Source organism: Dermacentor silvarum, chromosome 8, assembly GCF_013339745.2.
Source record: "Dermacentor silvarum isolate Dsil-2018 chromosome 8, BIME_Dsil_1.4, whole genome shotgun sequence".
NCBI classification, from domain to species: domain Eukaryota; kingdom Metazoa; phylum Arthropoda; class Arachnida; order Ixodida; family Ixodidae; genus Dermacentor; species Dermacentor silvarum.
In genome coordinates, this window is record NC_051161.1 from 120,171,459 (window position 1) to 120,194,275 (window position 22,817).

The window sequence follows — 22,817 nt, forward strand, 5'->3', positions numbered from 1 at the left end:
GCCTGTAGCTGTAGTATATTGAGCCATCAGCAAACTGTGGAGACATCTTCATTGAGAACTTGAATGGCCGGAAAACTTCCAAGCACTGAGAGTGTCTAGGCATGAGAAGTGTGAGTCAGCTGGCCACCCATTAAGGGGGAATGTTAGTGGTATAATGTTCCGCCACCTGATGGCGCCACCTATCTTCATGTTTGTTTCGTTCTTTTTTTTTCCTTTGCCTTCGTGCGTACAATAAAACATGGTGGCTTGACGGCTGTATTATTTCTCGCTTGGCTGCACGACAGTCTGGTGCAATTCTGCAATTATGGCCGGTCTGTGCTATTTACACCCATGCAATCCACACCTGCATGCGCGTAGCATCCCGTTCAAGTACTTACTTTAGAAACGCTCGTTTCCGGCCTATCAGTTCTCTCTGCGCTTCCGTTAGACGCGGCGTGGTACGGCGGTGTGCGGACATGCGTCACACCATTGTTCGCCAAGATGTTCGAGAACTCTGCGTCCGTGAACTGTCGACCATCATCGCTCAATAGCGTTGCAGGTAGGCCGTAAGCCACAAACACACTCCGCAGTTTCTTGATCGTCTTCGCAGTAGATAATGATATTGGCCAGACTTGCACCCAATTAAAAATAAGTTGCAGTTTTGACCGAAAGGCGAAGCACGGATTGCGAAACCAAATTAGCGGAGAGCCCTACAAAGTTACGAAGTAAGGATAGTACTTTTATCGGCCGTATCAACTTGTAAACCTTCGCTTGCTAATTAAATTAACAAGCGTATTGTCAGCTCGCACAGCAAACATGAGCACATCACACTCGATGAACGCGGACACACGCTGTCAAAACCCTGGCCTGAGGAAACGCGCAGCTGTAGCGAGCGAAATGACCTTCGTGCAGATGTATATTGCTTCAAAGCAAACTGAGCGCCGAGAACACACAGCCCGCACAAAGCTACGAGCCCCTGACGCACCTATAGGCTCTGCCCCCAATGCAGATCGTTCTCAAGATACGGCCGCGCGGCCGCGCGCAGCCGCCACATACACTTGTAGCCAGAGCAATATTCCGGACATGCGTTCGCAATGTGCCATTTCACTTCCGTCGCGGCCATGCACAACTGGCAAAGATCGTAGCGGGGTAAGCTCAACGCATTAATCAGGAAGGCAATTAAGAGGGCTCTAGGTATCCCTGTATACACATTAACGGAACGCTTACTTCAACTCGGCATGCATAACACGCTGGAGGAAATAGCGGAAGCGCAGGAGAGGGCCCAGTTCGTCAGGCTATCTACTACAAAAGCAGGAAGACACATCCTACAGGAGCTCGGCGTTTCCTCCACAGTAATCAAGACAAAGTTCTGCAGCATTACTCGAGAGCAGCAACAGCGCATCACTGTCGCCCCGATCCCACGAAACGTCCATCCGGAACACAACGTGGGAAGACGTCGGGCACACGCAATGGCCCTCCTGGAAAAGGCTCGTGAACGGGCTTCGGAGAACAGTTTCGTAGACGCAGCGCGCTATGCCGACGGACGGGCCTTCGCTGCGGTTAGCGTAGACCATGAAAGTCAAGTAACGAGTTCAATCTCGATTCGGACGACGTCCTCTGAGATCGCAGAGCAGGCTGCAATAGTGATGGCCTTATTGGAAGAGGACAACAATCTACAGTGACTCGAGATCAGCCGTTCTCGCATTTGCCAAAGGAACCATATCCGAGCTGGCCCTAGGGATACTAGGAAGCAAGCAGATCAAGCCACACACAGTGATCTGGTTTCAAGCCCACATGGGCTGGAAAGTTCGCCAGGGGAGGCCACGATCGCGGCTCAATGTGGCGCGCGCAAGAGAGAGAAGCTGACAGGAAACGCGCTGTCTTCCACCGCGCGAAAGGCCGTGGGGATATGGGAGGGTGGCGGCGCCGTTGTTCGCCGACAGCAGCTGCGTATTTCGCGACTGCGCGCATGGGAAACCGACGATTGCGGCTCAATTTCACGCCTGCAGAGAGGGAAGCGGGGAGGCACTGCGGGAGAGACGGGGCTCGGGGAGGCGACGTTCTACTCCGGCACCAGTTGCGTACTTTGCGCGACCGCGCATGGTCGCGCAAGCCTTATCTTGAAAGCAATCTGCAGGCGGCTCATACCTTTGTGCGTGCGGTGTTCTCGTCGTTCAGTTTGCGTAGACGCGGTAGAACGGCCGAATGTCCTTTCACTCCCTGCTGCAGCCACGTTTCCTCACGCCAGCGTTGTGACAGCGCGTGTCCGCGGCCAACAAATGTGATGTGTTCATGTTTGCCTGTGCGCGCTGACACCATGTTGTTAATTTTAGTTAGCGAATATTTGCAAGTTTATACGACCGATAAACTACTACCCTTACTTCGTATAGCTGTTTACTAATTTGCTATCACAATCGATGCTTCGCCTTTCTGGCGAAACTACGGCTTTTTTAACCTTAGGTAGAATTAACTGAGATGTCCTGTATACCTGTTCGCACAAAAATACATGCATGAAATGAGGTTTCAACCTGTATGCTTTGATGCGTGGTGTTGGGGGGCCCTTTGGTGATCTTTTTTGTACGAAGTGTACCTCTCTCACTAAAATTCGGCAATGTTTTTACCAAGTAGAAGAGATGCAGGAAAAATGCGAAGAATATAAACATATACAAAACTCACACGATATACTTGCGCATCGCGTGTCGACTTGTTGCTAAAACGGGCCATTATATTTCTTGTCTCTCGTACCAAAGGAAATCAACTTGACTTACGTCCTGCTACCGTCGCTCAATATCTAAATCGGCGAAAAATGAGGCGTAATCCATTGAATTTTATTGAGAAAACATGCTAATTAGGTCAACAATGCACATACGATTACACCACACAGGTCGTTGTGAAACGCATTCTCAGGTATAATGGCACGGTGAAAATCTTCACTATTACTCGATAACAGACGTGTGCGACTGAGCGGCTATAGTCTCTAGACATATCTGATCTCAGCAACGGGAAGCTTTATCGTCCTCAGCAGGGAAAATGTATAGATAATGGTCACTTACCGTGAGCACGAGTTCCTTCCCTGATCTCCATCAAGCAATGATGCTGCCCGGCAAGCGTGTCCCCGGAACGCTTCACCGCCGCGGTTAATGACACACATGCAACACGGCATAAATATGAGTACTCGTCGTCCCAACAAGTATACGTTTACGGCAGGTATCAAGAAAAAAGAAGTCTTGCGCGTATTGTTAGACGCATACAGGCACACGCGTGAGCCGGCTTCTGCCTACGCACTCGCATTGGCGTTATGGAAGTCTACGCCACAATTGCAGTTGCCCCGCCAAGATTCACATTAAAATTGATGTCAGACAGACGTCAGAACGACACAACTTCACACTGAAGAACTCGAGTGATGCAGTTGGGATTACTAAAGAAAGTTAAGCAGTGGCCTCCGCAGTAGACAAACGTTTCAATATAGAAGCCACACTGTATGCTCTGGATACCTGAAAATTAGCTTAAGCTTTAGTTTTGGTATTCTAAGAGACCACTGGCCATGAGTATGCTGCCGATAGTGCGGCTGCATATAGAGCAGCCTATTTAAGTATGACCTCAGCATACCAATATCCTCGCGCTCCTCGTCAGAAAAAAAGAACCTGGGGCCAGATTCACAAAAATTCGAAAGTCGTAAAACGAGCCATTGTTAAGTCCTGCTACAGAAACACGTTACAAAAATCGAGCCATCATAACATTGCTGACAGCTTTCGTGAGCACACACGCAGGCTCACGGCGGCAGGTTATCCTTTCCATGTATTAGTATCTGTGGCACAATCATTGCTCAAGGAAATCGGAACCAGGGCACCATTATCTTGGAGGGCGCCTTGCGGTCCAAACGCGCGTGAGAAAATAGTGGTGATGCCGTACGTTCATTCGATCGAGCACCGTGTAAAGATAATTGGTAGAAGATGCAATGTACGTAAAAGTGGTGTTTTCCGCACCAGAAAAATTGCTGAGCATGTGTGCGACGGTAATCCCAGGGACCACACAGAAACGAGGCTGTGAAACACAGCACAGAAAGAAGTTGGTCGACTGCACTGAAGGAGCGATACATTCTGTTCCACTTAAGTGCGGCAGAAAGTACATCGGACAGACTGGACGATGTCTTAACGAAAGGGTGAAGGTGCATGATTATAATGTTTCAAATGCAGTCCCCGGACACCTTGGGGTACATTGTACAGATTGCAGATGTCGGCCATTCGTTAAGAAATGCAAGATTCTGAGCAAAGATGGCAGCCAAGTGACGCGAGAGATAATCGAAGCCGCTGAGATTGCGCGTGTGGGAAGTATGTGCGTAAGCATGTCATCCGTCTCCCTTAGTGCAAAAGAAATAGATTTCCTCACGCGCTAATCTCATATTTTGTATCCTCGTTCCTATTTTGTAATGTCGAGTGCAGCAAGAATGATCATGTGACAAAGCCAGCTTGGTATTGGTGGAAGGCCCTGTTTGTAAAGTTCTTTGTAGCTTCCCACCTTTGAGTATCTTCCTGTATTTATTCCGCTGACAAGGGAATAAATTGATAGTTGCAAGTAGCGCTCAGTAGTGTTTGTTTCTCTTCTGTGTCTCTCGTCAAAACGTTGCGCAATCCAACCTGTAGTATCACTGGACCCCCCTTAGAAAATCCGTAGCAATGCATCCTGGTACCCTGGCTTCAACTACGTTGCCATCCAGGTATCAAGCAGCCATGCCCAGCGCGGAGGTGTCTGTTGAGGGTGGGGCGCCATCGCTTAGTTATATTTAAGGTTACGCACCCCTTGTGTCACCCTGGCACGTACGTTCTGGGCGATCCGTCAGTAATGGGCACATACCAATATAACATACGCAGTGGCAAAGTGAGGGTACGTGACCAGTCGCACATACACATTGTCTAATAGGCCATACATAATCCTGAAGCATGGAGCCTGCTCAGGCTCATACCCAGTGGGCCATTTTGTCCGCTCAGCAAGACCGCAGCCAGTGGCCCAAGGTACTAGACACTCGGTTTTGAAATAGACTAGATACACACCACAACCTAATAAGGTTCTCAAAGGAGGCTAATCGCATCAGAGTTACGCGAACCCGCCGTGGTTTCTCAGTGGCTATGGTGTTGGGCTGCTGAGCACGAGGTCGCGGGATCGAATCCCGGCCATGGCGGCAGCATTTCGATGGGGGCGAAATGCGAAAGCACCCGTGTACTTAGATTTAGGTGCACGTTAAAGAACCCCAGGTGGTCCAAATTTGCGGAGTCCCCCACTACGGCGTGCCTCATAATCAGATCGTGGTTTTGGCACGTAAAACCCCATAATTTATTATTATTTATTAGAAGTACGCGCAATCGGCCTCGCTTCATTTGAGGACGAACAACCGCCGACTTGCTGTACTGGCTCACCGCTGTAAGGCTAAAATAAGGCTGTGCGTAAATCATCACCAGTAAGTGTGCAAGGTCATGTGTAAATTAACACCATCACGTGTGTAACACCATGGGAAAATTATCTCCTGTGTCGCTTGCGCTTTCCCGCCTTTGTGCGAAATGATCATCTAGTATGGAGCAAGGGCATGCCGAAGGTCCTCAAAGCCGACTGATTCATGTGTTCAAATATGACAGTGCCCATGCATCGGTGCTGTAACGGTCTATACGGGGCAACCAACTTTAAGTTGTACGGACTTTTTAAAAATCGCCTGTTGCAGATGACATAATTCTAGTGATTGAACTTGATTATTCATAGAGGCGTACATTACTTGCTCGAGAAATTGAAGCGCATACTGAAATAATTAACAAACATTCACTAATAATCTTCCTAATAACTTTACGGCACAGATGTCAATTTGCGAATCGTAATCAGTGAGTTTTCAAGACGCATCCTCTAGGGATGAATTTCCAGAATCACATCACTTTGGAGATATGGTTCATCAAACTCGCCGTCAAAATTCACTGTTTTTTTGCTTACTTTTCTAACAAAGCGCTTTTATGTATTGAATCACAAATGTACCTGGAACATCCGTGTATTTTGTCCCACACTTTGGGAAATAATATATTCAAACTGGGCAAATCCTGGGAATTCATTTCAAGTTGATACATCTTGCAACCACACTGGCTACACTTCGTAAATTGCCATATGTGCTTAAAGTAATTAATTAGGAAGGTTATCAGTGAATTTTCGGTACTTAGATGAATATGTGTTTTGATTTCTCGTGAGAGCAACGTCCGCTTCTTGGAATGTTCCAGCTAAAGCACAAGAATTATGCTATCTGCCACAGACGACTTTTAAAAAATCCGCAGAACGTTAAAATTATCACCCACATCTACACAGTACACAATCACATATTAGTATGACTCTTACATTGTAAAACAATTTATTTCATTTTACTATACCACACAGCCAGCGCAAAAACCAGTGCGCATTCTCGAGATACCTATTGACCAAACAGGCACAGTGGATGCGTGACTCGCCAACCTTCGTCGGACGTGGTACCAGACTATGCACTTTATAAAACGGATCTGCTTCCGCTTGGGTGGTGCTAGTACCGACGTATGTCGAAAACATGTGAGTGCTTTGCGGACATCCCGAGCGATATACGAAGCACGCTGTAATGATCTGCTTTCTCGGCACTGGACACAACTGGAGGCACTTCACAGAGCAGCTCTCCGCGTCATCACAGGGCTCCCAAAACACGCACACCTCGAGGAGCTACATCGATATGCTAAGTTGCCCACTTTCCGCGTAACCATGCAAGCAGCGAAGGTAGGCCATGATGAACGCCTGAAGCACACCCTGCCCTACATAGGAAAGGGCACATCAACTTTACCCCAACTGCCATCGGAAATTCCGCCGTGGGATGACATTGCTGTCGTCAACACCATGCCAACGCCCGGAAACATGGGGGCCCAACATGCGCACCGCCGGGCAGCATTCGCTGCGTGTCACTCGCAGAGATTGGTAGATTCACCACCAAGCCAAGAACAAGTGTATATTGACGCAGCTTTTGACCCACGCACCAGTGAAGCAGCAGTAGCCTACCACGTAGTCGGTTCTTGCGCGACACATTCTACCGTTACAACTACTGATGCTGACAACCCTACGTAACTTGAATTCTGGGCGACACACCGGCCAGTAGACATGGTAACAAGCAGCACGCAGGCACAACACATCGATATATATACACTGACTCCCATTCTCCGCTGTACGCCTGCAGGTCTCACGCACACAGCCTCATCAGAAGTACTCCTACTCAAGCAGGCCTTCAGGCGTGCGGAGACCCGCGGGGTCACTGCAACACTTCATTGGGTCCCTGGTCACCAGGGCATCGAAAGAAATGAGAGAGCCCACGAGGTGGCGCGCGCCCTTCTTTCCAACCGCGTCGTCTCCCGGGATATTTCAGCAGCCCTCAGCACCAGCACAAGCAGCACGACAAAAGGCCCACCGTACGACCCAGACATAGCTTTGAGAGCTGCAGCCAAGCGGCGCAAGAGGGAACTCTGGGCCAGTGTCCCGCCAGACCCAGACACACTACCCACGGGTCGTCCCAGGTCGGGGCAGGTGCTGCAGCATACGCTCCGTTCCAGCTTCTTCTTCACACCGGACGTGCTGGAGTGGTGGCGGTGGTACCAGCGACACCGGGATAGATGCCATCCTATTCCATCGCCTGACTTCCTTTCGTCGCAGGAACACGCTACCTCAACAGCCTCCGGGGAGCAAGAAGTACCCGAGGAACCACATAGGTGAACCGACTGTGGCATGGTCACGCGGCCATCCGCGGCTCATCTGTTTTAGTAGTGGCAGCGCCAAGCTTAACACCGGGACCGCCACCCGATGGCGGTGCGAGTGTAGTCCTACGATGAGTCGACTGGGCCGGCAACCAGAACAGCGCATTCCGAAAGGGTAATTCGGGACTCGCTCTTCGGGTTTGCCGAGGACGCGCAGCTCCTAGGACATCTCTGAATACGCCTTCCCCTTCCTATTCCACGTAACAGGCCTTCGAGCCATCCCTTAATAAATACGTTTTTATCAACCTCATAATTTTAATGCGAAAGCATTAAATTCCCCATTATGCGAAAATCCTTTGGCGTCGGCGTGACCGAAAGATGGTACCAAAAGTGGCCTACTGCGCAAAGAGTATAAACGCGTCAAAAAATGTTCAGATTGACGTCAGATTTGTCAGAGAGGTTATCGTAAATACACTGAAAATAAAATGGGGTGCATTTCGGTCTGGGTTCGAACCAGGGCGTCCGGTGTGCGACACGAGCACGCTTCCCCGACGTCATGGCGGTGACATGGTTCAGGCTGCCTAAAGGTGTGCCCTAGTGCGTGCGTCATTGGATACGTCACGGCGCAGCCAATGGGGAGGAGGTGGCGCGACGTCATGAGTGGATAAAGTAAGAGCATTTCACCAAAGGGACAATAACGCTTTGGCATTCCCGCACGTAGGCAGTCTTAAATATCTCCGCCAAATTATTATTGCGATAGCAATTATATGGACACTCCAAGCTAATTTTCGCCGCCGCCGTCGGCGTTGCCGTGAGACCCTGCACATATTTAGGTATTTGTAGGGTATATGCTATACGATGTTATATTCCCTGCTGTATATGATGGTTATATTGGTACACTGTTTTGTCTCAAACGTTGCTCATACCACGTTTAGATTATTGACTAAATTATTTTTGAACATTTTGAGAATGGCAGCGCACAAACGAATGTCATAAAAGATAACACTCACACAGTATGCCTTTTACCTTAAACCTTCTCACACTAGTAAATAATTAAAGTGCAAAACAATATCAGAGTTGAAACCTGAAGCCGATGTAATTTTACTGGCACGGCTCTTGACGGGCAGCCTAGTAGCGCCTTTGCCATGTTATTACAGGCCCTACACGGCATGGTAAAGCGTTTAAGTGTTCAAGAAATTTATCGCACCCATGTATATTGCACCTGCGTTAGTCGGACCCGCGTAAAGTTATAACAACGTCTGAGACGTTCAAGTGCAACGCTAGACCTTGCTTATCGCAGTCAGTACTTCACCCTTAGGGCAAAACTCCCAATTTTACACTCAAGGTCGACCGAGCATGCACGGACAGTGGCGGCTTAGAATTAAGTAAAATTAAATTTAAACAGATGTGAACTTACCATAGGTGATCAAAAGCTGCTGATTAGAATTTAATGGATGCTTGTAGGTGCCGAAGGAGGTGGGCAACTGGTTTTAGTTCAATGTGGTCTGCGTAATAGAAGGAATAGTGTATACAGGTCAATTTTGCAAGCGAGACGTTTGCATAATGTATACTTGAGAAGCTAACAATTGCTCATCAAGTGATGTGAGGCATAAGTTATTGACCTGAAGAGGAAAACGGCAGTATGAGTTACACAGCAAGTTAGGTTAGCTGACATCCTACGCGTAGATAAGAGTACGAGGAAGACGTGCAGTTGGAGAGGTCATGCAATACGTAAGGGTAATTAAGCAGTGTTCTGTGACTAGCACATTAGTTGCCGACGCAAACAGAATACAGCCGAGGGCTGCAGAAAAACAGGTGGTGTGATGAAACCAGGAAATGTGCCGGCACAGGTTGGCGTCCGCTGACGCTAGGCAGTGTTCATTAGACATTGCTGTCAAAGAACCTCGTAATACAATTAAAATCTGAACTAGCCCCTGTAAAAAAATCTTATCCCGTGTGCTACATTAATGGTGAACAAGGCACGGCCCCACAGAGCAGCCGAGGATAAGCATCAAGGAATAGGGTGCTAGACGAAAGCTATAACCAGTTCATAGGTAGCATTAGAAGGCGTAACTGAATTGATCAAACTAAACATTTTGCCTTTTTAATTACCCTACATTAGCAAAAGAGCAATTAGCAAAATATGTATTTGTAGAAGAGCAAGACGACTTATTCCAGCATGTGATGACAAACAGGCTCTCGCCGTGGTGTTGCAGATGGCGTACCAGGATCAGCTTCCATACGGAACCGAAACTATGTTTCGGGGTCATTTCCGCATCGCTGACGTACACGGGATGAACGAAAATATATCTACGTCAGCGAATGCTGTGAATGAGACTCGACGAAGGCCGTGAACTGATTTTGGCCGTGAAGGCATTGAAGCGAAGGCAGCGCCGCCACTCCTGCCCCTGACCGCCATTCGCGGGACACCGCGTGGCCGACGACACGCGACCGCCGAAGCACGCTGGCGGGCGGAAACAATGGACGGGCTGTTCGACGCAGGGGCCTCCCCGTGACGCGCCGGCGCATCCCCTAGCGCGTGGTCTAACCTTGGAACTGCTACAATCAAACGACGCCGAGATTTTTATCCTCGTGCAGGCCCGTTCTCCTGCAGCGAAACCACGCACTAGTAGATGGGAACTACAATCGCGACGTCTTCCGTAGTCGAAGTCCTTTCACGCACTCCAGGTTTCGCAACAGGCATCAAGGCCTCTTTTGTATCACTGGATCGTCCGCAGAAGCTTGAGCAAGGCACTTTGTTTGATTCGATCTGGGAAGTAGACATGGGATGCTAGAGTATATAGGGTGAGTTGCATGATTTTGCGTCCTGGTTTGCTTCGTAGATCTACCACGAGTGTCGTGAAATCGATGCTTTCCTTGTACCTGATCACTGCATACTGCTAAAAGAGTATTCACACCAGTTCGTTCAAAAAATGAGCTGTATAACTGATGACAATGAGTTACGGAGTACTGGTTAAAAAATCCGCGCATATGAAATGTTGTCGATTCCAATGAGATAAGCACTATATATATATATATATATATATATATATATATATATATATATATATATATATATATATGTGTGTGTGTGTGTGTGTGTGTGTGTGTGTGTGTGTGTGTGTGTGTGTGTGTGTGTGTGTGTGTGTGTGTGTGTGTGTGTGTGTGTGTGTGTGTGTGTGTGTGTGTGTGTGTGTGTGTAACTTTCATAGTAAGTCATTGGTCATTAAGTTTCAAAACAAATTCGGGACTCCAACCCACGTTCAATTGCATTTACATTTGATATTGAGTGTACCGTCCCACGCCGCCACACGAGAAGCGTTACTCACCTCTCCTTAACGTTTCCGTAGAAAAATGGAGGGGCCAGGACACCGACCAAAAACATTTAAAACCAATTTTAACGTTTCGGCTGCACCCCACGGGAGCCTTGTTCAAAATGTTTTGCACTGGGGAGGAATTTTGGTGAACCGAAGGGTTACGTTGTGAATTGACTAAGTTTAGTGTTTTTGGTTAGAATCAAGCGCTCGCCATGTTTTTACACTGCGACTGAGTAAATTAGGCGACCGAATTCTCATCATGAATGTAAACTGCACGACGGTGGAACAGGAAAGAAATTACACGGGAGAAGCGCCGACTCACAACCAACTCATTCCAGAAGACAAGAAAATACAAGCGGATTATGATAGATGCAGATGTGGAGGGTTCCGGTTTACCTTCAAGGTTGTTTTACAAACGACCACATACCGGGTGTTTCTGCGAACACTTTCGAAATTTTTTAAAGGTTTCGTGTGGTAGGTAGCACAATTCTAGTTCGTGAGCTGGTCTACTCGAAGAGGCGGACACAAGAAATTGCAAGCCATAATCGTCTAACTACCAAAAATGCACTAATTGGGTTTTTAACTAATTACCCTATGGCCCACATTGCAAGGTACAAATTCTAGCCGTGGTGTTCGCAAGGCGGATCGACTTGGAAGGAATTCGCAGGATGTCACCAGTTTCAAGATATTCATTCCCGAAATATTGCGGAGAAATGCATTGGCGTTCCAGTTACTTTTGTGCTTGAATGCATAAAACGGCATTTTTTAAAGAAAGTAACTGGAGCTCTCCCCCGACTTAGCGTTGAAACACGACCAAGCTGACTGGCCAAACGCCTTGCAAAAAGGCACAAAGAGCTTCGCGTTAAGAAAGGAATTCTGCGATTGTAGGCTTATATAGATGTTTAGCGCTGAGGCTGTTTAGGTACTGTCACTTGATTCAATGAATAATTCTGTATAAAGCACAACCGGACACCAGCACATCCTTAGGGGTAGCATGGGTGGCTATATGCGTGGTGTTCTTTTCTACTTCAAACACTTAAAATGACAGCCAACAAAATTTGCTCTAATTATGTCACTACAGGTCAATCAACTCCTCAGGCGGGCATTACTTGCAAGAAAAACTAAATGAACCTTATAATTAATTAATTTCACTATTTAACACACAACAGGCGTAGATCGCAGTAATCAGCTGAATTATACGAATAACTTGACGCATGCTAGAAGGCCATCTTGAAATGTAGAAACACTGAGTTAGACTTTTGTCACAGTTCCCTTCAACTTTCCAGCATAAACATCTGCCGTAAAGTGTGTTTATACGAAGTTAATTATTGTAATTTATTTAACGACGAATGAGTTGCAATTGTTTTTCTTGCGAATAATGTCTGCCTGGGTAGGTATGTGGCTAATTCCCCTGAAACGTAATTTGAGTAAACTTTGCAGGCTTTCCTTTTTACAACGTTCAAGGAAAAAAGAAAAAGAGACGTTTGTGTGAGCCAATTCGTCATAACGCTGTCGTACTGTGTGTGAAATATTCGACAAGAAAACCGCACCAGCATACAGCCGCCACGATAAGCAAAAGTCCGGGAAGGATCGCGCAAGCAAGCTTCGCTCTGAGAGACGCCTGCAAGCGCATAATGCATTTCCAAAGGGAAGCTTTCCATGCCTTCTTCACCAGGGTTTCACGCACCTGCAAGGTCTTTTTTACGGTCGGGTAAAAGGAGCGTATCCAAGAGGCGGTGCAATAGCAAAGCGGGCCGACCCCGGATTCTATAATGCGGTAATGAGGTATAATTAAACCTGAACTGATCCTTGAGACAGTGTTATCCATGGCCACATGGGTCTATTTTTGGGGTGTCTGTGCTTCTTGCGGAGAGGCACGTAATCGCTATGAGATGCTATGTCAGTTGCTACAGTTGACAGATTGAGAGAGTTGTTTGCGCGGTTTGGTTTCCCAGAAACCATTGTCACTGATAACGGCCCGCAGTTCACTTCCGAAGTGTTCATGCTTTTTGTAAAAGAATTGGGCGATCGTCACGTGCTTACAGCACCGTATCATCCCAGCTCAAACGGGCTTGCAGAGCGTTTTATTCAGACACTTAAAAACGCTCTTCGTAAATCTAGCGGAGCGGACACATTAGATCTGAGGCTTCACAAGTTCTTGCTTACCTATCTCAACTCGCCCCATGCGACAACAAATGAGTCACCAGCAAAATTGATGCTAGGACGACGGCTGCGAAATCGACTCGATGTTGTCAAGCCAGCGGTGGGAGGAAGGGTAGCATATAATCAGTTCAAGCAATCCGTGGCTCGCCCACGTCGTGATCGTGACATAGCAGTCGGTGACCAAGTGATGGCTCGATACTATAGAGGCAGACCAAACTGGGTCCCTGATGTTCTTGTGGAGCAGTCCGGCCCTTTGTCTTTTACCGTTCGTGCTACCACAGCCTGAGGCAGTTTCACCTGGCGTCGTCACAAGGACCAGCGGCTCGCGCGGACCACGAATCCGGGCCGCGAGGCATCTGACCAGGAGGGATACCAGTTCCTGGCGTTTCCACAAAGCGTCGACCCAGTGACATCCTCCGCTCCTACCACCAGTGGCCCAGCCGCTTCGAAAGAGATCCAGACGGCGGGTGCAAGACGCTACCCGACTATAGACTGTCGACCACCGGACAGATTTCAAGCTGGAGCTTAGCTTGTTAAATTAGCGAATATAAAAGGGGAGGGAAGTGGTGTCCGGCCTAGCGCTGCAGTCGTTAATGCGCAGGCGCGCAACACGAATAAAAGGCGTGCGCCGCAACCTGCGCGCGAGCTTATCTTGACCAGCCTCGCGCCGACGAACATGTGGCAATAAACGTCGCTTTGCCCCTTGAAGCTTGTCTGCTCCTTCGCATGAACTATGCCACACAACACCTTGCGGAGACAAGAAAGGTGAGCGCCCAGGACAGGTAGTTGCGCCCCAGTGTCTATGAGTGCCGAGAGAGGCATTATCGTCCACTTCTATACATGCAAAAGGTTTTCTCGGGTAGCCAGTGTCAATACAGAATTTTTGGGTCGGTTCGCCAATTCAGCATCATCTCTTGGAGCTGCACTGGTCACTTTTCCCAATATGGACGACGAGGGTATGGCGACGGCGAGCAACGGGGCAGCGGATAACGAGAACGCCAGTTCTGCGGGGATGGCGAGTGGTGGTAGCGTGGAGCCGGGGCAGGAACATAAGGGTACAGTGGCTATTCTAGCCACTGTAATGAGGGTGCAGTAAGTCATCGTGAGCGCGATACGAACAGGACCGACTATCTTCCAGGCGGTAAGTGTACGCCGGACGAGGTGATGACGGCCGGCGATAGCGTCAATGGCGGGAAGTTGTAAAGTTGGCGGGAAGTTGTAAAAATTATAAATACAGGCGTTCCTGAGGGATCAATACTTGGGCCACTTTTATTTCTCATATTCATTAATGACTTGCCAGAAATATTAACACATGCGCACTGCCTTCTTTATGCCGATGACACCACTATTTTCGCATCTGATAAAAATTTATTCGCATTGCTATTAAACTTAACGCTGACCTAGCGAATGTTCATTCATGGTGTGTGAAAAACAAGCTATCCATTAACCCATCTAAGACAACACTTATGGTATTCCATTCTTAAGAACTTTGCACATTGACTCTATTGTAGTGTCTCTAAATAATAAGGTACTTGAAAGATCCGCGTCTACTAAATTTCTTGGTGTAGTTCTAGATGATAACCTAAAGTTCCAGTTCCATATTCAATCACTTATTCAAAACATCTCATTTGGTATTCACATCATCATAAAAACGCGCTATTTTTCAGCAAACCATTCTCATGTCTTTATATTACGCGTACATACACAGTCATCTCTCATACTGCCTGTCATCTTGGGGTAATACACACGCCATACATCTTCATCAGCTAGAAGTTTTGCAAAAGCAGGCACTACGATTAATTGCATTCCAATCGCATACATCTCCCTCTGCTCCCATATTCCGTTCCCTAAATGTTTTACCTTTACGCATGTTATTCAATCATAAGCTGCCACTGCTTATGTTTCGTCTTATAAATGCCGAGCTTAATATTCCAGGTTTTACTCGCTTTAGCCTAATAAATTATAACAACACAAGATTTTCCGCACAACTCAATCTTCTTCTTCCAAAAGCAAGAACTAATTACGGGAAATTTACCGTCGCATTTTTAGGCATTTCTGTTTGGAATTCAATAACATCTGATATGAAGTCATCTACATAATTATCATCCAAGTGTAGAACGAAGGAGCATTTCATGAACACTTTATCTGACACATAGTTTAATTTAATTAACGAACATAGAATTAATTAGATGTCGTTCTGATTTACTATTCTGCAATGTACGGTTCAAATTACCGAGTCACTGAATTTTGTCTATAATTGATACTTCTCCTCGTTGTTAGTTTTACGTGCCATTTATCCTCGTTTGAATTTCTGCGAGTTATCTTTAAGATTTATTCATTTTCTTCTTTCTTTTTAACTGTCCGATTATACTTGTGATATTTTTAAAAGATTTTTTCTCTCTTACCGTTCATTTCCGATGATGTAGAAATTGTATAATATATGACATGACTCACTGTTTGCCACGATCCTACTATCCCCCTTTTCATGTCTTGTTAGGAGGTCCCCCCGACAGTTGTTACTTCGGGACCTCCGAATGTGTACTTACACCCACCTTGCATTTGATTTTGTCGTCAAAATAAAAATAGATTGATTGAAAAAAATATGGCCGATCCCGCTGCAGTTGAAGCATTTTGGCCTGTCGTCACGGGTGCACCACTCGTTTGGATCGCGGTATCCGGAATAGGTCGATTGTGAGCGGGGAGGTAGAAAGAAATTGCTGAACGCACGGCGACTTACGGCACCGATGGGATGAATGCCTGCGTTCGCCAACTCTTCGCGTACGACGGCTTGGATCAACGATACTAGCGGGCGGGAATCGTCATAAGAACGGGCCTGGGGAACAGATGGATAGGCGGCTTCAATCTCACACCGCACAAGACGCAGCAAGTTTTCGGTACCAGGCGGCGGGGCGCCCTCACACGTTGAGGTGGCGGCGGTGTTAGGTAGCCGCTCGAATTGTTGCGTGACACGATGGTTCTTCGCTTCGTCAAAGCGTCGGCAGTTTTTTATGATGTCGTAGAGAGTCTATAGGTCCTTATATATCTATAAATTAAAAGCGTCATCGGCGATGCCTTTAAGTATGTGGCTGACTGTGTCAGCGTCAGGCATTTCGTCGTCAACCCTCCTACACAGAGCTAACACGTCCTGAATGTACAAGACACATGTTCAATTGATGTTTGGGCCCGGCACTTCTTGGCGGCTAGCGTCCGTGCAATATTTACAAGTGACAGTGAGTGGCACCACAACAGCAAAGATGGCGGGCCGGGATACAGCTCTTCCTCTTTCTCGTCTGCTATGCTACTTCGATTTTGTCCGCAGGATAGGTGCATGGCTCATAACAATATTGTGCCTGGCATCAGTTTTGAGACACTGGAATTTTGAATCTGCAGTGACGTGCATTGCTGTTTCAGACATTGTTTCTGCGCCCTGCAGCACAATTCCGTAAAGAAAAATCTCAACTCGAATAGCAATGCATTTAATGACATGCTTGCATTATCTGTTTCTGAGACTATTCTGCGGCAGAATGCTTCCAGCAACCGGTTATGCAGTGCTGATTGACTTCAACTCTACCACTAACCGCATTTGGTTATTTAGATACTTTTCAGTCAAACAATGGTAATATTCATTCGAACTGTTATTGCGCAAAGTACGTTGCGATTGTTAAAAGCTTCTTCAGCAGAAGTCAACATTCTGGCTCAAGTTCTCGTAGTTAAAGCGATGGATAAAGTGCATCTCATGAATAAAGCGATGAAACAAGGCGCAACACGACCGTTACAAGAAGACCGCACCGGCAATATTCTTGCAGGCATGCAGATCGAGCTGCGCAACCCAGAGAATCGTGATATGACCGCGTTCATGCTTAGCTGAAGCGCCTTTGATTAGGCCATGCATCTAGCGCAACTAAAAGTAATAATGAAACTACAGTTCTGTCAACGAACCATATGTCAGGATGTCGATATTCTGTGTTATTTTAAAGAGGTTGCTGTTTCTTTGTAGTGTTTTTTTTTTTCCTGCCCACTTAACCAGCCGTCATTGTGGCCTCGTATACCGTGAGCGCACGGTTATCTCTATACGAGACGTTACCGGAGCGGCTGTCGCCCACTTTGTTGTGAATGTAGCGGCATATTTCTCGTATGTTTGTGAGCCGGCAGAACTGACGTGTGTTTGGCGTTCTCTAATGAACCCGACTTTTGCTGCAGTATATGAACTGCTCCCTGTTATTCATTAAATGCACAAAAAAAACGGCGGCAATGAATTCTGTTGCATGGTAAAGTACAAGTGTTATTACAAAGTCTTTTTCGCCCTACAGAATAGTTATCCGGCCTGCTTGTCGCTTTCTTTCTGTCGGTCGTTGAGCGCTCGCAGTACTCCAGCGTGCGCCGGCTGTTAGTGGATGTCGCCTTTCAGGAGCAGACCGGAGAAGACAAAACAAACGCGACTAAAGGGAACATTGATACACAAGTAAATTAAAAGCAAGCTACAAATATATATTAAATCCCCATAATGAAAATGCCTTTAGTTTTTTGTGCTGGTATACGGGTCTATGTTTTATACAACTGCCTAAAATGCCTGCAGCGGTAGCGGGGGGTTTTACCCCACATTGAACAGTAGAGATAATTTATGCCATAACATCGCTTGCAACAATATTGTCCGATGCATGTTTATTGTTTCTTTGACTTGCTTTTAGATTATAATGCCGCGAATGCAGTATACATCATTGACCAATGAATTGTTGCTGTCTGACTTGAGCATGCGCTCCTGCAAGATTTAAACTTTTACAGCGTAAGCTGTTATGGGCTCATTCCGATAGCCGTTTCTGGTCGCGATGATGCCGCAGCCCCGTAGCCGCTATCGCGGGAAATGCGAAAGAAAGTAACCCCTTTCCGCCGGGATCGAACCGAGGCCCGCTGCGTGGGAGTCGGATACTTCACCACTGAAGCACGCAAGCGCTTGCTATCAGGCAGAAGAAACATTCCATTTATTAGCGGCGAGAAGTTGGAGTGGCGCCCTCTACGAGTGACATCACGGCCTGGACGGCGCTCGCTCGGCTGCTGCGCGCGCTCGTTCCCTTCGTGCATGCTTCGTGGCTCGAGCCGTACTTATTGAAGGATATGTCGGCTTCTTTTTACTATCATGCCTGAACGGCAGTTTCTTCTTCAAAACGGCGAGTCGTAAAAATTTGCGGCGTGGATATCGCAAGCTATGTAGCATTGAAGGGGTATCTGGTTTTGCAATGCGTATATGCGCAGTGTCTGTCCATAAACTTTGCGTAAATAGAATGTCTGCAATTTCAACACACGAAGTTGTGTATGATGCTCCGCAAAACACTTAACATTCCCATAGTGCTTAGCTATGAGATACATTGCATTTTACAAGGGAAAAAAAGCTTGGTATTGGTATTTGATGTCAATATTATAAATTCGTGTTAGGAGGAAACTGCAGAGTAGAGCACTGCACGGGCCGATTTTTTCAGCCCGGGCCCGGGCCGGGCCCGTTTTTACGTTGGGCTGCCCGCCCGAGCCCGATCAAAACTTTTATGGCGAGACCCGGGCCCGACCCGGGCCCGGAAATAATCTACGTTACCCGCCCGGCCGGGCGTGTCACCCCTTTACCTTAGGCCCGAGCCCGGCCCGAGCCCGACTCGAAACCGGCCCGAACCCGGCCCGAGACCGAAAAAATGCCTGTTTTTCATAGTTGAGACGCCCGAAAATAATTCGCTGCACGTTACATGCACACCACCAGAAAGCCCGAGCCCGGCCCGGGCCCGGGTCAGAAAGCACACGCTGTGCCCGAGCCCGGCCCGAGCCCGTGTAAACACTGTTCTACCCGGCCCGGCGTGGCCCACGGGCCGGGCCGGGCCCGGGCTTTCGGGTAAGCCCGAGCCTGTGCAGTGCTCTACTGCAGAGCGAATCTTTTATGATGATTCTTATTACTATGGTGAGTTGTTCTAGTCAAATATGGCTACTTTATTAATGCGTAAAAGGAAGAGTTAGGCGCCTATTTTGCATGAAAACGTTTGCTAATATTTTCATCGTTCTCTGAAACAGGCACCCAGAAAACGCATTGCTCATGGCTGTTAACACGATGACGCGTCACTTATAGTTTGTATATACTTCACGAATACCATAACAGCAATCACCTGAAAGAACAGTTTCATGGTTAAGATCTAGAGCCTATTAATTGCACGCGAGAAAATGTTTCATAGTCACCCTCAGTTGCCTTTATCGACATCATGGTACAGCCCTTACGCAACTAAATTTACCGACGGTGGTTATGGCAAGGCACGCATTATTCGCGAAACCCATCAGTTCACTACAACTTCGAATTGAAACCATGACGCAGTTCTTTAAGCGCCAATTGCAATGCCTTAGGTATACTCGAGGCTATACAGAAGAGGAAAATTCAAACGCCTTCTGCCTCACCATGTCTCGATCCTGCGTTGTCTATAACTACACCCACACTGAGAACTATTCGCTTCGTGACTACATAAACGACAACCTCAAATACACGCCAGATAGAGAAGACACCAGAAGCCTCAAATGAATGCACTTGATTTTTGACCTCCACAGGGGAATAATGCTATCTTCAATAAGCCTCATACTGCTAATGAATGAGGCTTCGGCTTCTTTCTAGATGCAGCCATACGGTCCAAAAAGCATATCTCAATAAAGAATTTGGGCCGAGCAGCCTGTGCCAGTTCGCCAAATAGATTCGTGATGTCTGTTCCACAAGAAACAAGTAGCGGTAAATTGCACAAGTGCGTTGAACGTGTAGCACGGAACAGTGAATAAATATTGGTACATTCCTTTGCGTAAATCAAGGTAAATTTAGCAGTCATATGTACGTATGGTATCCTAACTGGATTCTTACGTGCTATGTTTATGCGTTTATGCTCTTATTAGTCACGTGCTATTTATGCTTTCGAGCACTCTTTGTCAGAACCGGAGGTTGAGCACTTAACCATAGAGATCGTACCCAACAAACGGGGCCGAAAGAGCACGTTCGTGGTTAACACGTACAAGCCACCAAGGCCGGCGAAGGCCGATTTCACCAACCTCCTTTCCGAAGCCAGTCGACTGGCGCAAGCAAACCAGCTTATTATAGTCGGGGACTTCAATTCGCCTCACCGGGACGGGGGGTATCAGTCAAACTCAGCAAGAGGAGTGACAGTCGCGCGAGCAATAGAGTACCTACGAATGGAACTCCTTACCGACCCTCTATATCCGACCAGGGAAGGCAACAGTGTCACCCGTGACTCATGCCCCGACCTCACCCTGATCAAGAACGTCGCCGAGGCCACGTGGACGAACCTAGGAGAAACCCTGGGCAGCGACCACTGTATACTCAGCACGTCCATATCATCTAGCAAAATTAGAAGACATCTGGGTGCCGCCCATATCACTGACTGGGCCAAATTCCGCAATGCACCCGTCCCGTCAGGTCCAATCCAGTCGATACACGTCTGGAGCGAGGACATCAGACAGGCATACAAGACAGCCACAGAAACAATACACCGCACACCGGAAGCCCCAGAGGTAGACCGCCACCTTCTCAAGCTATGGGAAAAGCGCAGCCGGCTCGTGGGAAGATGAAAAAGGCAACGGCTAAACAGATCCCTCCGTCTGCGGATTGCACAGCTCACAGAGGGCGCTCAGACATACGCCACCAACCTAGCACAGCAAAACTGGCAACAGTTTTGTGAGTCACTGCGGGGAACGCTGGCAACCTCCCGTACGTGGGCAATCCTGCGGAACCTCATCGACCCCTCTAAATCAAAATCTGAATCTACACGCACCCTGAAGCGTATTGCTCACCTCTTTCCGGGAGACAACGTAGCCCTACTTCTTGCTCTAAGGGACAAATACATCGGCACCAGCACCACGCCACCCTACTCTGCGACCTATCAGGGTGAGGAAAATCCGGCACTCGACGCTCCCATCTCCGAAGCCGAGGTGTACGCCGCAGTACGATCGTGCATCCGAAATACTACGGCTGGAGCGGACAAAATTAACAACGTCATGATCCGCAACCTGAGCAAGGCACAGATCAGGGACCTCACCAAGTACCTGAACGACTCGCTCTGGGAGAAGAATGAAATTCCCTCCGAGTGGAAACACTCGGAGATTATAGTAATCCCGAAACCGGGCAAGAAGCCGGCAGTGGAAGCTCTACGACCTATATCTCTCACATCGTGCCTGGGCAAGCTCTACGAGCGAGTCGTCCAGACGCGCCTTCAACACTACATAGAAGATAACGACCTTTTTCATCCATCCATGATTGGCTTCCGGTCGGGCCTGTCGACACAAGACGCCTTCCTTCTCCTGAAGGAGGAAGTACTCTCTAACATCCCGAGGGGTGGCGAACACCTCATTATGGCGCTGGATCTAAAAAGCGCGTTTGATAACGTGTCTCACGAGGCAATACTCTCCGAGCTCAGCAATCTCAACTGTGGCGAGCGCACCTTCCAATATGTCAAGACCTTTCTGTCCAACCGAACGGCAACAATAGGAATGGGTGACACGAGATCGGACCCTCAAGACATGCCCAACAAGGGCACACCACAGGGATCGATCATCTCCCCGCTCCTATTCAACATCGCCATGATCGGCGTCGCAAGGGCTCTGCAGCAGGTTCCGAACATCGGATACACCCTGTATGCGGACGACATTACGATCTGGACAAACACCGGCTCTCTAGCCGAGAAGGAAGACACACTCCAAGCGGCAGCAATCTGCGTCGAAACAGAGGCCATTCGATGCGGACTCCACTGCTCCCCCGACAAATCCGAAGTGATCCGCATACAGGGATATCACTACAAATCGCCAGGCAACCTAAACATCCTCCTATATGGGGTCCCAATCCGGGAGGTACCACTCATCCGGATCCTGGGCCTCTGGCTGTAGAGCGACGAAAAGGCCAACCACACACTCCAACTGCTCAAGACTACAACACAGCAGATCTCGAAGATGATCCGCCGGGTGGCCAGAAACAGAAAAGGCATGCGGGAGGAGGACACGATCCGTTTGGTGCAGGCACTGGTCATCAGCCGCCTTTCCTACAGGCTCCCTTACCTCACCCTGCTCCGAGCAGACTTCAACAAAGCCAATGCGATGATACGCGTAGCCTACAAGAACGCCCTCGGTCTCCCACCGCACACATCCAACGTCAGCTTGGAAGCTTTGGGACTAAATAACACGTTCGAGGAAATTCAGGAGGCGGTCCTCCTGACCCAGAGAGAACGCCTCCTGTCCACAGCGACAGGCCGACACATCCTAAAGCGCATCGGCTACCCGGCGGACCTTGACGCCATCCAGTCGACCACAAACATTCCGACATCGTACCGGGCCAGAGTACACGTTGCCCCGCTCCCAAAAAATATGTCACAATCCCACAACGAAGGCAGAAGAAACGCCCGAGTGGACTACCTCAAACGCACAGTGGGACGGAGCCCGAGGACGGTGTACGTGGACGCCGCCCTATATAAGGATGCATCGAACGCAGCAGCAGCCGTGGTGGTGGACTCTTCTTACGAAGAAGTCTCCAGCATCTCCATCCCGCACTGCACCGTCACATAAGCGGAAGCTGCGGCGATCGTGCTGGCCGTTCAGTACGGGGACGCGACCAACC